The following is a 14,505-nucleotide window of genomic DNA, read 5'->3' on the forward strand; positions in this document are numbered from 1 at the left end:
TATTAAGCATTTAATGATGAATTGACTAAATGTCTGTTTTATCAGACTCACTTTGACTATATATGTTGTAGCAAGAGATTGTTTCACGCTTACGGCCATACCAGCCTGGGGGCGCTAATCCTTGATTGGAGAAGTGACGACAGGTGCGAGTAATTGAGCTGTGAGTGTTTGCTTGAGAGTGTTTGCTCGAGAGCTATTTTCGTTTCTTTTTTGGATTTTGCAATATAATTTATTGTTTTTTCATTTGGATAGTTTTTAGTTTTGTTTAGTTTTCCCCCCCTGCAGTTTTGCTGCCTGGGGGAGGTTTTTTCGCTTTCATTTTTGATTCACAATGACGGACAACATGGCAACGACAAACGGAACGGACAAAGACAACGAAAATGCGCAACGGAAGGAAAACGAAAAAGGAGGAATGAAATATGGAAAAGAATACACGGTGGCAATTGAGTTGGTGGGAGAAGAAAAGGTGACGACGATGGAATTACTACGAGCAATTAAGGAGACGTGTGGAGAGGTGGTGGGATGCCGAATGAAAGGAGATAAGAAATATGAAATTACGATGAGAAACGGAAAAGGTAAAGAACGGCTAATGGACGGTATACGGATAAAGGACAACAAGATACTGGCGAGAGATGTGAATATTAATGAATTGGTGGTGTCTTTTATGAATCTACCGGTATATATAGAAGATAAAGTGATACTGGACAAGTTGAGAAGCTGGGGAGTAACGGCCGTATCGGAGATAAGGAGGAGAGTTTGGCCTGGAACGGAGGTGGTTGACGGAACAAGGTTCTGTAAAGTTAAATTTACGGAAAAAGTCACATCATTGCCATATTCCACAAAAATTGAGACGCTGGAAGGAGCTGAATACTTCAGGGTGATCCATGACAAGCAGGTCAGAGTTTGTCGATTGTGCATACAACCTGGGCACATAGTTAAAGATTGCCCTGAATTCAAGTGTTTCAAGTGCGGCAATCAAGGCCATTATGCGAGAGAGTGTGTCGGAGAGAAGGAAAGGAATGTTTGTGGTAGATGCAGAAAGAGATTGGCGGAATGCAACTGTGGAGAAGTTATGACTGAAGAGGGGAGTCAAGTACTATTCGAGGAAGCAGTTGTATTGTCGGAAGAAGGAGAAGAAGATGGAGGAGATGATGTGGTGGAAGGTGGAGAGACGGAGGAAGGAAGAAGGGAGAAGAAGGAAGACCAGAAGATTAACGAAATTGGGAGCAGCATGGATTCAGAAATAAGAAGATGGAGTTTTCAGGAGGAGGGGGGGAGTGGACTGGGGGGAAGCTCGGGGGACTCACAGGTTTTAGGGGAAAGCACAGCACAAACAAGTAACTCGGGGGGTGAAGAAATGGAGAGGGTTTTAAGTTTAATGACAATAATAGAGACGGGTATGAACACGGGGAGCACAACGACGACAATATATGAGACGGAGATGAACATTCCAGAAACGGCGGAGAACACGGGGAGGACAACGACGACTACACATGAGACGGAGATGAACATTCCAGAAACGGCGGAGAACACGGGGAGCACAACGAACATTCCAGAATCGGCGATGAACACGGGGAGCACAACGGACGAGGGTGTAAAGAAGAAAAGTTGGCTGGATGAAATGGACTTGGAGGAGATATCGGACTCGGATGATGGGGAAAAGTTTGAAAGAATGAGAGGAGGATACAGGAAGAGGAAAGCAGCGGAGGGGGGGGAGAGAAAGGGTGGAAGAGGAAAGAAACTGGATAAAAGGTAGAGGATAATGAAATTATATTTTATAATTTTATTATTTATTAGTATGGTCACAATAATGTCGATAAATGCGAATGGGTTGAGAACAATAGGAAAATTTAATAGAATAGTACACATAAAGAATTCTGATATTTTATGTATTCAAGAGACGCACTGGGATAATATGTGTGTTTTAGAAGTACAGAAAATATGGAGGGATTTTATTTATGTAAACAATGGTAGGGGGAATTCATGTGGGGTTGCAATTTTAATAAGGAAGGATGTAGTAGAAAATGTGAAGAAGATATATAATGATAATAATGGGCGGATTTTAATTTTAGACTTTGAGTATATGAGTAGGGTTTTTAGGATTATAAATATTTATGCGCCGAATAATGAAATAGAGAGAAGGAATTTATTTTTAGAATTAGCGAAATGGTGCAAGGGAAACTGTATTTTAGTTGGGGATTTTAATGTAAAAATGGATAGACTAGATATGACAAGGGGAGCTATTTTTAGAAGTGATGTATCTAGGGGGGTTTTAAGGAAAATGATGGTTGAAAACAATTTAATTGATATATGGAGGGAGGAGAATCCGAATAAGAGAGAATTTTCTAGAAGGCAGGTGGTTTTAGGGGAATTGAAACAGACACGGATAGATTTGGTTTTAGTAAACGAAGGGTTAAGGAATTTTATGAAGGATATTAAATATATTTTTACAACTTTTAGTGATCATGCTGGGTTAACATTTTCGGTGGGGTTAGATAAGGAAAGGAAAGGGGGGGGAATATGGTGTATGAATGCAGGGTATCTAGGTGATGAGGAATACGGGAAACAACTTAAATCTTTGATAGAAGATGAAATGGAGGATAGGCAAAAAGAGAATGATAAGTGCAAGTGGTGGGAAAATGTTAAAGAAAAAATAAAAGTTTTTAGTATTAGATATGCAAGGAAGAAGAGGAGTAGGATGACAAGAGCAGAAAATTATTTAAGAACAAAATTGAATGAAGAAATGAAGAAATGTGATAGTGATCCTGATTATACTATTGAAAAGTTTTTAGATTTAAAAGAAAAATTGAGCAAATGTGAAATAGATAAGTGTAAGGGTGCAATTATAAGAAGTAGGGCAAAATATGTTTTAGAAGGGGAGAAATGTACGTCGTTTTTTCTTGGTTTAGAGAAAACTAAACAGATGAAATCATATATTAGTGAGATTGAAAATGTAAAGGGTGAAGTGGTAATTGATTATGTTGAAATATTAGAAACTGTACAGAATTTTTATAAGGATTTATTTAAGAAAGGGGAGGTGGAGGAGGGGTGTGTAAAAGAGATTTTAAGTAGTGTGGATGTGCAAATTGGTGTTGAAGATAAGCAAATGTGTGATAGGAAGATAACAATGGATGAAGTGAAAGATGCAATTAAGGGTTTACAAATAAATAAAAGTCCTGGAGTAGATGGACTAATTGCAGAGTTTTATAAAATGTATGAAAGTATTTTAGCACCTATTTTATTAGAAGTATATCAATATATGGAAGACAATGATACTGTTTCAGATTCCATGGTGACAGGGCTGATATCGATTTTATATAAAAATAAGGGGAGCAAACTGAAACTAGAAAATTATAGGCCAATTAGTTTATTAAACTCAGATTATAAGATTTTAGCTAAGATACTGGCAAATAGGATGAAGATGGTTTTAAATGATATTATAGCACCTACACAAAATTATAGTGTGCCTGGAAGAGATATAGCAGATACCATAACTACACTTAGAGATGTGATAAATAAAATGAATAGTGACAAGATGGGGGGGATTGTTTTAAGTATAGATTTTAATAAAGCTTTTGACAGGGTGGAACATGATTTTATGTTTAGGGTACTGGAAAAGTATGGGTTTGGAAATGGTATAATAAGATGGATAAAATTATTATATAGAAAGGCTAAAAGTAGGGTTAAATGTAATGGGGTTTTAACAGATTCTTTTATTCTTGAGAGGTCAGTGAGACAGGGGTGCCCTTTATCAGCTTTATTGTTTGTTTTATCGGTAGAACCCTTAGCGGCATACCTTAAAAAAGATCATTTTATAAATTGTGTAGAGACTCCGCAAGGAGGTTTTAGTTTAATTCATCAATATGCAGACGATACCACAATTACAGTCAGAGATGAGGGAAGTGTTAAAAGGGTGATGGAGTGTTTTAAAGTATATGAGAAAGCCTCAGGAGCTAAAGTGAATATGGAAAAGTCAGTAATAATGTATGTTGGGAAGAATAATGAGGGGACTTTTCCTTTTAAGGTGGTAAATGATTATTTTAAGGTGTTAGGTGTGTTTTTAGGGGTGAAGGAACAAGAAGCTAGGGATCTGACATGGAGTGGGGTTATAAATAAAGTTAGGAAGGTAGTAAATATGTGGAGGGGGAGGGCTTTGAAATTAAAAGGGAAAGTAATTGTTGTAAATTCCTTGCTGATGTCAATTTTTATTCATGTCATGAACGTTTTAGATGTACCAGAATGGGTTTTATCTGAAATGAATACGATTTTAGTTGATTTTTTATGGGATGGGAAAGGAGCGAAAATTTCTTTTAAAACATTGATTGCAGGATATGAGGAGGGGGGTTTGAAGTTGGTGGATTTAAATGTAAGGAAAAAAGCAATTAGAGTTAAAATGGTACGGAAATATTTATATGGTGAACTAGATTATGGATGGAAAAGATTTTTTAAGGAGTATTTGCAGGAGGTTGGGAGGATGGGGGACAATGGTTTATTGATGTGCATGAAAAAAGAAATGTTAAGTAATATACCATTGTTTTATAGAGAAGTGTTTGAAGCTTGGGGGGAGTTTTTACCAAATATTTATTATGAGTGTACCATTTTAGACAATATTTTAAATCAGCCAATTTTCTTAAATCCCAAGATACAATATAATAATAAGATGTTGTTTTGTAAATATTTTATGAGGGCTGGGATGAGACAGATTGGGGATATTTTATACGAGGTCATTCCAGGCTTTCTTACTGTACAAGCGATCTATGATAATGTTTGTGAAGTAGAAGATGAAATAAGTAAAACTACAATAGAAAATATGTATAAGAGAATTTTAGGGTGTATTCCTGAAGAATGGGTGCTTTTAATAAATACAGAGGTGGTTGAGAGGGCTAAGGGTTTACCGGTTTTATATTATGAAAGTAATGGGGAGAAACATGTTTTATCAGGTTTGAAAGTTAAAAAGATTTATGAAAAATGTATTTTAAGAGAGATAAAAGCTCCTGCTTCAGAAAAAGTGTGGTCTAGGGTATTTGTAAATATAGATGTAAAATCAATATGGAAGAATGTCAATGTTAAATATAATTCTATAGAATGTGAAGATAATGATTTTAAATTGAAACATAATAGGATTTTTACGAACGTGGTTTTACATCAAATAAATAGAGACATTAAAAGAGAATGTGATATTTGTGGTACGGAGGTGGAAAATTTTATGCACTTTTTTATTGAATGTAGTAGATTACAAGGGTTTCATGAGTTTATAAAGGGGCTTTTAGAACAACATTGGGGAGAAGATATTGTAAATGGGGTTGAGTGGAGGAGGTTGTTTCTATTTGGTATAAATGGAAAAAGCAAAGTTTTTAATATTAATTTGATGAATTTTGTTCTTAGCCATGCTAGATACGCTGTAAGACAAAGAAGGAATTTAGGACATTATGAAGGGAAAATTGTGAGTGTGGAGGTTTTATTTAAAAGTATTTTAGAGAAAGATATTGAACTAATATATAAATATGGAGGATGTAATTTTGAAAAACTGTTTGTGTGGGGGAGCACTTTTATCGAAATTGATCAAAATGGAAAACTTGCTTTTAATTATTAATTGGTTTTAGTGGATGATTGTGTTTTTTAATTGGTTTTATTTTCTTTTCTTTTTTGATTTTGTAAAAGGATGAATTGTTCATCCTTTTTATTATTATTGTTTGAATATTGTAAATATTATGTGTTTTTTCATAATAAAAGATAAAAAAAAAAAGGTACGCCCGATCTCGTCTGATCTCGGAAGCTAAGCAGGGTCGGGCCTGGTTAGTACTTGGATGGGAGACCGCCTGGGAATACCAGGTGCTGTAAGCATTTTGTCCACGAGGGTGTGCTCTTGCACTATTTCATCAGCAACACTGCCTTGTATTAAGCATTTAATGATGAATTGACTAAATGTCTGTTTTATCAGACTCACTTTGACTATATATGTTGTAGCAAGAGATTGTATCTCGCTTACGGCCATACCAGCCTGGGTACGCCCGATCTCGTCTGATCTCGGAAGCTAAGCAGGGTCGGGCCTGGTTAGTACTTGGATGGGAGACCGCCTGGGAATACCAGGTGCTGTAAGCATTTTGTCCACGAGGGTGTGCTCTTGCACTATTTCATCAGCAACACTGCCTTGTATTAAGCATTTAATGATGAATTGACTAAATGTCTGTTTTATCAGACTCACTTTGACTATATATGTTGTAGCAAGAGATTGTATCTCGCTTACGGCCATACCAGCCTGGGTACGCCCGATCTCGTCTGATCTCGGAAGCTAAGCAGGGTCGGGCCTGGTTAGTACTTGGATGGGAGACCGCCTGGGAATACCAGGTGCTGTAAGCATTTTGTCCACGAGGGTGTGCTCTTGCACTATTTCATCAGCAACACTGCCTTGTATTAAGCATTTAATGATGAATTGACTAAATGTCTGTTTTATCAGATTCACTTTGACTATATATGTTGTAGCAAGAGATTGTTTCTAGCTTACGGCCATACCAGCCTGGCTACGCCCGATCTCGTCTGATCTCGGAAGCTAAGCAGGGTCGGGCCTGGTTAGTACTTGGATGGGAGACCGCCTGGGAATACCAGGTGCTGTAAGCATTTTGTCCACGAGGGTGTGCCCCTGCACTATTTCATCAGCAACACTGCCTTGTAGTAAGCATTTAATGATGAATTGACTAAATGCAGCTTCCTGCCTTTTTAATAGGATCAAATTTCCTTGTGTTTTCAATTAGCATCTGCCTTGTATTTATAAGACAAACAAGAATATTGTTGCTGAATGCAGCTTGTGTGTGCTTTGTGCTCCTTTGCCCTGTTCAAATGATGAAAGGAAATAAAGTTTGTATTTTATCCAACTACCTGTGCTAAAAAGTGATGGGAACAGTGTTTGTAATTTCTTCTACTTTTTCAGTGACACAAAGTTCAAGCTGCTTATCTAATTGGTGAAAATGCAATGTCTGTTTATCACACTCACTTTGACTATATATGTTGTAGCAAGAGATTGTTTCTCGCTTACGGCCATACCAGCCTGGGTACGCCCGATCTCGTCTGATCTCGGAAGCTAAGCAGGGTCGGGCCTGGTTAGTACTTGGATGGGAGACCGCCTGGGAATACCAGGTGCTGTAAGCATTTTGTCCACGAGGGTGTGCTCTTGCACTATTTCATCAGCAACACTGCCTTGTATTAAGCATTTAATGATGAATTGACTAAATGTCTGTTTTATCAGATTCACTTTGACTATATATGTTGTAGCAAGAGATTGTTTCTAGCTTACGGCCATACCAGCCTGGCTACGCCCGATCTCGTCTGATCTCGGAAGCTAAGCAGGGTCGGGCCTGGTTAGTACTTGGATGGGAGACCGCCTGGGAATACCAGGTGCTGTAAGCATTTTGTCCACGAGGGTGTGCCCCTGCACTATTTCATCAGCAACACTGCCTTGTAGTAAGCATTTAATGATGAATTGACTAAATGCAGCTTCCTGCCTTTTTAATAGGATCAAATTTCCTTGTGTTTTCAATTAGCATCTGCCTTGTATTTATAAGACAAACAAGAATATTGTTGCTGAATGCAGCTTGTGTGTGCTTTGTGCTCCTTTGCCCTGTTCAAATGATGAAAGGAAATAAAGTTTGTATTTTATCCAACTACCTGTGCTAAAAAGTGATGGGAACAGTGTTTGTAATTTCTTCTACTTTTTCAGTGACACAAAGTTCAAGCTGCTTATCTAATTGGTGAAAATGCAATGTCTGTTTATCACACTCACTTTGACTATATATGTTGTAGCAAGAGATTGTTTCTCGCTTACGGCCATACCAGCCTGGGTACGCCCGATCTCGTCTGATCTCGGAAGCTAAGCAGGGTCGGGCCTGGTTAGTACTTGGATGGGAGACCGCCTGGGAATACCAGGTGCTGTAAGCATTTTGTCCACGAGGGTGTGCTCTTGCACTATTTCATCAGCAACACTGCCTTGTATTAAGCATTTAATGATGAATTGACTAAATGTCTGTTTTATCAGATTCACTTTGACTATATATGTTGTAGCAAGAGATTGTTTCTTGCTTACGGCCATACCAGCCTGGGTACCCCCGATCTCGTCTGATCTCGGAAGCTAAGCAGGGTCGGGCCTGGTTAGTACTTGGATGGGAGACCGCCTGGGAATACCAGGTGCTGTAAGCATTTTGTCCACGAGGGTGTGCCCCTGCACTATTTCATCAGCAACACTGACTTGTAGTAAGCATTTAATGATGAATTGACTAAATGCAGCTTCCTGCCTTTTTAATAGGATCAAATTTCCTTGTGTTTTCAATTAGCATCTGCCTTGTATTTATAAGACAAACAAGAATATTGTTGCTGAATGCAGCTTGTGTGTGCTTTGTGCTCCTTTGCCCTGTTCAAATGATGAAAGGAAATAAAGTTTGTATTTTATCCAACTACCTGTGCTAAAAAGTGATGGGAACAGTGTTTGTAATTTCTTCTACTTTTTCAGTGACACAAAGTTCAAGCTGCTTATCTAATTGGTGAAAATGCAATCTCTGTTTATCACACTCACTTTGACTATATATGTTGTAGCAAGAGATTGTTTCTCGCTTACGGCCATACCAGCCTGGGTACGCCCGATCTCGTCTGATCTCGGAAGCTAAGCAGGGTCGGGCCTGGTTAGTACTTGGATGGGAGACCCCCTGGAAATACCAGGTGCTGTAAGCATTTTGTCCACGAGGGTGTGCTCTTGCACTATTTCATCAGCAACACTGCCTTGTATTAAGCATTTAATGATGAATTGACTAAATATCTGTTTTATCAGACTCACTTTGACTATATATGTTGTAGCAAGAGATTATTTCTCGCTTACGGCCATACCAGCCTGGGTACGCCCGATCTCGTCTGATCTCGGAAGCTAAGCAGGGTCGGGCCTGGTTAGTACTTGGATGGGAGACCGCCTGGGAATACCAGGTGCTGTAAGCATTTTGTCCACGAGGGTGTGCTCTTGCACTATTTCATCAGCAACACTGCCTTGTATTAAGCATTTAATGATGAATTGACTAAATGTCTGTTTTATCAGACTCACTTTGACTATATATGTTGTAGCAAGAGATTGTATCTTGCTTACGGCCATACCAGCCTGGGTACGCCCGAACTCGTCTGATCTCGGAAGCTAAGCAGGGTCGGGCCTGGTTAGTACTTGGATGGGAGACCGCCTGGGAATACCAGGTGCTGTAAGCATTTTGTCCACGAGGGTGTGCTCTTGCACTATTTCATCAGCAACACTGCCTTGTATTAAGCATTTAATGATGAATTGACTAAATGTCTGTTTTATCAGACTCACTTTGACTATATATGTTGTAGCAAGAGATTGTATCTCGCTTACGGCCATACCAGCCTGGGTACGCCCGATCTCGTCTGATCTCGGAAGCTAAGCAGGGTCGGGCCTGGTTAGTACTTGGATGGGAGACCGCCTGGGAATACCAGGTGCTGTAAGCATTTTGTCCACGAGGGTGTGCTCTTGCACTATTTCATCAGCAACACTGCCTTGTATTAAGCATTTAATGATGAATTGACTAAATGTCTGTTTTATCAGATTCACTTTGACTATATATGTTGTAGCAAGAGATTGTTTCTAGCTTACGGCCATACCAGCCTGGCTACGCCCGATCTCGTCTGATCTCGGAAGCTAAGCAGGGTCGGGCCTGGTTAGTACTTGGATGGGAGACCGCCTGGGAATACCAGGTGCTGTAAGCATTTTGTCCACGAGGGTGTGCTCTTGCACTATTTCATCAGCAACACTGCCTTGTATTAAGCATTTAATGATGAATTGACTAAATGTCTGTTTTATCAGATTCACTTTGACTATATATGTTGTAGCAAGAGATTGTTTCTCGCTTACGGCCATACCAGCCTGGGTACCCCCGATCTCGTCTGATCTCGGAAGCTAAGCAGGGTCGGGCCTGGTTAGTACTTGGATGGGAGACCGCCTGGGAATACCAGGTGCTGTAAGCATTTTGTCCACGAGGGTGTGCCCCTGCACTATTTCATCAGCAACACTGACTTGTAGTAAGCATTTAATGATGAATTGACTAAATGCAGCTTCCTGCCTTTTTAATAGGATCAAATTTCCTTGTGTTTTCAATTAGCATCTGCCTTGTATTTATAAGACAAACAAGAATATTGTTGCTGAATGCAGCTTGTGTGTGCTTTGTGCTCCTTTGCCCTGTTCAAATGATGAAAGGAAATAAAGTTTGTATTTTATCCAACTACCTGTGCTAAAAAGTGATGGGAACAGTGTTTGTAATTTCTTCTACTTTTTCAGTGACACAAAGTTCAAGCTGCTTATCTAATTGGTGAAAATGCAATCTCTGTTTATCACACTCACTTTGACTATATATGTTGTAGCAAGAGATTGTTTCTCGCTTACGGCCATACCAGCCTGGGTACGCCCGATCTCGTCTGATCTCGGAAGCTAAGCGGGGTCGGGCCTGGTTAGTACTTGGATGGGAGACCCCCTGGAAATACCAGGTGCTGTAAGCATTTTGTCCACGAGGGTGTGCTCTTGCACTATTTCATCAGCAACACTGCCTTGTATTAAGCATTTAATGATGAATTGACTAAATATCTGTTTTATCAGACTCACTTTGACTATATATGTTGTAGCAAGAGATCATTTCTCGCTTACGGCCATACCAGCCTGGGGGCGCTAATCCTTGTTTGGAGAAGTGACGACAGGTGCGAGTAATTGAGCTGTGAGTGTTTGCTTGAGAGTGTTTGCTCGAGAGCTATTTTCGTTTCTTTTTTGGTTTTTGCAATATAATTTATTGTTTTTTATTTGGATAGTTTTTAGTTTTGTTTAGTTTTCCCCCCCTGCAGTTTTGCTGCCTGGGGGAGGTTTTTTCGCTTTCATTTTTGATTTACAATGACGGACAACATGGCAACGACAAACGGAACGGACAAAGACAACGAAAATGCGCAACGGAAGGAAAACGAAAATAAAGAAGGAATGAAATATGGCAAAGAATACACGGTGGCAATTGAGTTGGTGGGAGAAGAAAAGATGACGACGATGGAATTACTGCGAGCAATTAAGGAGATGTGTGGAGAGGTGGTGGGATGCCGAATGAAAGGCGAGAAGAAGTATGAAATTACGATGAAAAACGGAAAAGGTAAAGAACGGCTAATGGACGGTTTAAGGATAAAGGACACCAGGATTATGGCGAGAGATGTGAATGTAAATGAATTGGTGGTGTCTTTTATGAATCTCCCGGTATACATCGAAGACAAAGTTATACTGGACAAGCTGAGTAGCTGGGGAGTAACGGCCGTCTCGGAGATAAGGAGGAGAGTTTGGCCTGGAACGGAGGTGGTTGACGGAACACGGTTTTGTAAAGTTAAATTTACGGAAAAAGTAAAATCATTGCCATATTCCACAAAAATTGAGACGCTGGAAGGAGCTGAATACTTCAGGGTGATCCATGACAAGCAGGTCAGAGTTTGTCGATTGTGCATACAACCTGGGCACATAGTTAAAGATTGCCCTGAATTCAAGTGTTTCAAGTGCGGCAATCAAGGCCATTATGCGAGAGAGTGTGTCGGAGAGAAGGAAAGGAATGTTTGTGGAAGATGCAGAAAGAGATTGGCGGAGTGCAACTGTGGAGAAGTTATGACTGAAGAGGGGAGTCAAGTACTATTCGAGGAAGCAGTTGTATCATCGCAAGAAGGAGAAGAAGATGGAGGAGAGGACGTGGTGGAAGGTGGAGAGACGGAGGAAGGAAGAAGGGAGAAGAAAGAAGACCAGAAGATTAACGAAATTGGGAGCAGTATGGATTCGGAAATAAGAAGGTGGAGTTTTCAGGAGGAGAGGGGAAGTGGATTGGGGGGAAGCACGGGGGACTCACGGGTTTTGGGGGAAAGCACAGCACAAACAAGTACCTCGGGGGGTGAAGAAATGGAGAGGGTCTTAAGTTTAATGACAATAACAGAGACGGGTATGAACACGGGGAGCACAACGACTACTACACGTGAGACGGAGATGAACATTCCAGAAACGGCGGAGAACACGGGGAGCACAACGAACATTCCAGAATCGGCGATGAACACGGGGAGCACAATGAGCATTCCAGAATCGGCGATGAACACGGGGAGCACAACGGATGAGGGTGTAAAGAAGAAAAGTTGGCTGGATGAAATGGACTTGGAGGAGATATCGGACTCGGATGATGGGGAAAAATTTGAAAGAATGAGAGGAGGATACAGGAAGAGGAAAGCAGCGGAGGGGGGGGAGAGAAAGGGTGGAAGAGGAAAGAAACTGGATAAAAGGTAGAGGATAATGAAATTATATTTTATAATTTTATTATTTATTAGTATGGTAACAATAATGTCGATAAATGCGAATGGGTTGAGAACAATAGGAAAATTTAATAGAATAGTACACATAAAGAATTCTGATATTTTATGTATTCAAGAGACGCACTGGGATAATATGTGTGTTTTAGAAATTCAGAAAATATGGAGGGATTTTATTTATGTAAACAATGGTAGGGGGAATTCATGTGGGGTTGCAATTTTAATAAGGAAGGATGTAGTAGAAAATGTGAAGAAGATATATAATGATAATAATGGGAGGATTTTAATTTTAGATTTTGAATATATGAGTAGGGTTTTTAGGATTATAAATATTTATGCGCCGAATAATGAAATAGAGAGAAGGAATTTATTTTTAGAATTAGCGAAATGGTGCAAGGGAAACTGTATTTTAGTTGGGGATTTTAATGTAAAAATGGATAGACTAGATATGACAAGGGGAGCTATTTTTAGAAGTGACGTATCTAGGGGGGTTTTAAGGAAGATGATGGTTGAAAACAATTTAATTGATATATGGAGGGAGGAGAATCCGAATAAGAGAGAATTTTCTAGAAGGCAGGTGGTTTTAGGGGAATTGAAACAGACACGGATAGATTTGGTTTTAGTAAATGAAGGGTTAAGGAATTTTATGAAGGATATTAAATATATTTTTACAACTTTTAGTGATCATGCTGGGTTAACATTTTCGGTGGGGTTAGATAAGGAAAGGAAAGGGGGGGGAATATGGTGTATGAATGCAGGGTATCTAGGTGATGAGGAATACGGGAAACAACTTAAATCTTTGATAGAAGATGAAATGGAGGATAAGCAAAAAGGGAATGATAAGTGCAAGTGGTGGGAAAATGTTAAAGAAAAAATAAAAGTTTTTAGTATTAGATATGCAAGGAAGCAGAGGAGTAGGATGACAAGAGCAGAAAATTATTTAAGAACAAAATTGAATGAAGAAATGAAGAAATGTGATAGTGATCCTGATTATACTATTGAAAAGTTTTTAGATTTAAAAGCAAAATTGAGCAAATGTGAAATAGAGAAGTGTAAGGGTGCAATTATAAGAAGTAGGGCAAAATATGTTTTAGAAGGGGAGAAATGTACCTCGTTTTTTCTTGGTTTAGAAAAAACTAAACAGACGAAATCATATATTAGTGAGATTGAAAATGTAAAGGGTGAAGTGGTAAATGATTATGTTGAAATATTAGAAACTGTACAGAATTTTTATAAGGATTTATTTAAGAAAGGGGAGGTGGATGAGGGGTGTGTAAAAGAGATTTTAAGTAGTGTGGATGTGCAAATTGGTGTTGAAGATAAGCAAATGTGTGATAGGAAGATAACAATGGATGAAGTGAAAGATGCAATTAAGGGTTTACAAATAAATAAAAGTCCTGGAGTAGATGGACTAATTGCAGAGTTTTATAAAATGTATGAAAGTATTTTAGCACCTATTTTATTAGAAGTATATCAATATATGGAAGACAATGATACTGTTTCAGATTCCATGGTGACAGGGCTGATATCGATTTTATATAAAAATAAGGGGAGCAAACTGAAACTAGAAATTATAGGCCAATTAGTTTATTAAACTCAGATTATAAGATTTTAGCTAAGATACTGGCAAATAGGATGAAGATGGTTTTAAATGATATTATAGCACCTACACAAAATTATAGTGTGCCTGGAAGAGATATAGCAGATACCATAACTACACTTAGAGATGTGATAAATAAAATGAATAGTGACAAGATGGGGGGGATTGTTTTAAGTATAGATTTTAATAAAGCTTTTGACAGGGTGGAACATGATTTTATGTTTAGGGTACTGGAAAAGTATGGGTTTGGAAATGGTATAATAAGATGGATAAAATTATTATATAGAAAGGCTAAAAGTAGGGTTAAATGTAATGGGGTTTTAACAGATTCTTTTATTCTTGAGAGGTCAGTGAGACAGGGGTGCCCTTTATCAGCTTTATTGTTTGTTTTATCGGTAGAACCCTTAGCGGCATACCTTAAAAAAGATCATTTTATAAATTGTGTAGAGACTCCGCAAGGAGGTTTTAGTTTAATTCATCAATATGCAGACGATACCACAATTACAGTCAGGGATGAGGGAAGTGTTAAAAGGGTGATGGAGTGTTTTAAAGTATATGAG

The 14,505-nt window shown here is 38.9% G+C and overlaps 14 non-coding genes across 14 annotated transcripts; all 14 read left to right on the top strand.

Moving 5' to 3' along the window:
• Nucleotides 1–5,983: 5,983 nt before the first annotated feature.
• Nucleotides 5,984–6,102, top strand: LOC145857070 (5S ribosomal RNA). Its single transcript, XR_014377962.1, has one exon. It is a non-coding gene; the product is annotated as a 5S ribosomal RNA (ribosomal RNA).
• Nucleotides 6,103–6,241: 139 nt separating this feature from the next.
• Nucleotides 6,242–6,360, top strand: LOC145857071 (5S ribosomal RNA). Its single transcript, XR_014377963.1, has one exon. It is a non-coding gene; the product is annotated as a 5S ribosomal RNA (ribosomal RNA).
• A 139-nt stretch (nt 6,361–6,499) lies between these two features.
• On the top strand, nt 6,500–6,618 carry LOC145882982 (5S ribosomal RNA). Its single transcript, XR_014394554.1, has one exon. It is a non-coding gene; the product is annotated as a 5S ribosomal RNA (ribosomal RNA).
• Nucleotides 6,619–7,027: 409 nt separating this feature from the next.
• LOC145857072 (5S ribosomal RNA) lies at nt 7,028–7,146 on the top strand. The gene has a single exon (XR_014377964.1). It is a non-coding gene; the product is annotated as a 5S ribosomal RNA (ribosomal RNA).
• Nucleotides 7,147–7,285: 139 nt separating this feature from the next.
• Nucleotides 7,286–7,404, top strand: LOC145882994 (5S ribosomal RNA). The gene has a single exon (XR_014394566.1). It is a non-coding gene; the product is annotated as a 5S ribosomal RNA (ribosomal RNA).
• Nucleotides 7,405–7,813: 409 nt separating this feature from the next.
• LOC145857073 (5S ribosomal RNA) lies at nt 7,814–7,932 on the top strand. Its single transcript, XR_014377965.1, has one exon. It is a non-coding gene; the product is annotated as a 5S ribosomal RNA (ribosomal RNA).
• A 139-nt stretch (nt 7,933–8,071) lies between these two features.
• On the top strand, nt 8,072–8,190 carry LOC145881845 (5S ribosomal RNA). The gene has a single exon (XR_014393414.1). It is a non-coding gene; the product is annotated as a 5S ribosomal RNA (ribosomal RNA).
• A 409-nt stretch (nt 8,191–8,599) lies between these two features.
• On the top strand, nt 8,600–8,718 carry LOC145884994 (5S ribosomal RNA). The gene has a single exon (XR_014396574.1). It is a non-coding gene; the product is annotated as a 5S ribosomal RNA (ribosomal RNA).
• Nucleotides 8,719–8,857: 139 nt separating this feature from the next.
• LOC145857074 (5S ribosomal RNA) lies at nt 8,858–8,976 on the top strand. The gene has a single exon (XR_014377966.1). It is a non-coding gene; the product is annotated as a 5S ribosomal RNA (ribosomal RNA).
• Nucleotides 8,977–9,115: 139 nt separating this feature from the next.
• Nucleotides 9,116–9,234, top strand: LOC145884124 (5S ribosomal RNA). The gene has a single exon (XR_014395703.1). It is a non-coding gene; the product is annotated as a 5S ribosomal RNA (ribosomal RNA).
• A 139-nt stretch (nt 9,235–9,373) lies between these two features.
• On the top strand, nt 9,374–9,492 carry LOC145857075 (5S ribosomal RNA). The gene has a single exon (XR_014377967.1). It is a non-coding gene; the product is annotated as a 5S ribosomal RNA (ribosomal RNA).
• Nucleotides 9,493–9,631: 139 nt separating this feature from the next.
• LOC145883005 (5S ribosomal RNA) lies at nt 9,632–9,750 on the top strand. Its single transcript, XR_014394577.1, has one exon. It is a non-coding gene; the product is annotated as a 5S ribosomal RNA (ribosomal RNA).
• Nucleotides 9,751–9,889: 139 nt separating this feature from the next.
• On the top strand, nt 9,890–10,008 carry LOC145881846 (5S ribosomal RNA). Its single transcript, XR_014393415.1, has one exon. It is a non-coding gene; the product is annotated as a 5S ribosomal RNA (ribosomal RNA).
• A 409-nt stretch (nt 10,009–10,417) lies between these two features.
• Nucleotides 10,418–10,536, top strand: LOC145885905 (5S ribosomal RNA). Its single transcript, XR_014397489.1, has one exon. It is a non-coding gene; the product is annotated as a 5S ribosomal RNA (ribosomal RNA).
• The last annotated feature ends 3,969 nt before the right edge of the window (nt 10,537–14,505 follow it).

This window comes from Salmo salar, chromosome 08 (assembly GCF_965601325.2).
Source record: "Salmo salar chromosome 08, fSalSal1, whole genome shotgun sequence".
Taxonomy (NCBI): Eukaryota; Metazoa; Chordata; class Actinopteri; order Salmoniformes; family Salmonidae; genus Salmo; species Salmo salar.